This window comes from Aplysia californica, unplaced genomic scaffold (genome assembly GCF_000002075.1).
Source record: "Aplysia californica isolate F4 #8 unplaced genomic scaffold, AplCal3.0 scaffold00312, whole genome shotgun sequence".
In the NCBI taxonomy this organism is placed as follows: Eukaryota; Metazoa; Mollusca; class Gastropoda; order Aplysiida; family Aplysiidae; genus Aplysia; species Aplysia californica.
The window spans coordinates 602961-604097 of NW_004797582.1; the positions used below are offsets into that span (position 1 = coordinate 602961).

Sequence of the window (1137 nt, forward strand, 5' to 3'; positions counted from 1 at the left end):
TTTTTGGCCACACAGAGACCGGAGACCGCGGACGTACTTTTGGGGGTTTTTGGTGAGTGTTTTACGGCGCTCGCAACTGTATAAGGTCATTGAGCGCACGGGACACATCAAACATTTTCAATTGGTAGGAAATTTTGAATTTTGCCCTGATGGCTTCGGAAGCCTACTCTTATCGATTTTAGACCACCAAGGGATCTTTAACTTGCGCAACTTGGACACGGGACATCCGAAATTTTTCGCCGTTGTCCTAGAAAGCTATGTGCAGATCTTTCCCACCAGAAGATCAGGGGTGTGGCTGAAAGACAGCAGTAAAAAGGAGCCAAGAAGTAGCAGCACAAAGGCTGCAGAAAGTGTCAAGAGCCCAGAGGAGTGGGCAAAGGAGGTGAGGGGTGGGGGAAGAAAGTGGAGACGAATGCAGAAGACAAAATATTGCAAGAGAGATGGAAAGAAGGTGAAAGAAAATTTTAGAGAAGAAAAATTTTCGGTGGCTACCCGGATTTGAAGCCGGGACCTTTGAATGAGAAGAGAACACCTTAACCTCTAGGCCACGATAGCCCCCTCCCTGATGTACGAGTTTCTTAGAGGTTTTATCTCTGACTCAGAGGTTGACGTGTAATAACCCTCCATCGTTCACGGTCGCGAGCTGCCGTTGCACATTCTGCCATATCCAGGCCAGTCCACGGTTTAATTTTGTCCATCCATGTTACTCTTTGTCTATCCCTGGCTCTCCTGCCCCACATCCATCCTTCAATCACCTCTTTCACAATGGTCAGGTGACGTTTTATGTGAACAAAGTATTGTATTTTCTACATTTTATTTTGTTAAGCAGTGTTTGTCTTTTTATGGAGAATCTGACACACCTCATTGTTCGTCTTTTCTTTTGCGTTCCAGCTTATTCTGTCCATTCTGCAGTAGCACCACATCTCAAACACAGCGATTATCTTTTCTTCCCTTTTTGTCAAAGTCCAGATGTGCGTTATACGTCAAGTAAACTCCGTATTGAGGATTGAAGAAAACGTTTATTATATAATATCAGCTTTCATTCGACATGATACAGATACAGAAGGTCATTTTTACCATCATCTATCAAAATGCTTCCATCTTAACCATCTTGTTTAGTGTACTTACGACCTTAGA

At 43.6% G+C, this 1137-nt stretch overlaps 1 protein-coding gene across 1 annotated transcript in view; it reads right to left on the bottom strand.

Annotated features, from left to right (window-relative positions):
* LOC101856585 overlaps positions 1-1137 on the bottom strand; it is a gene marked incomplete at its 5' end in the record, with an annotated part of 24942 nt that overhangs the window by 16440 nt on the left and 7365 nt on the right.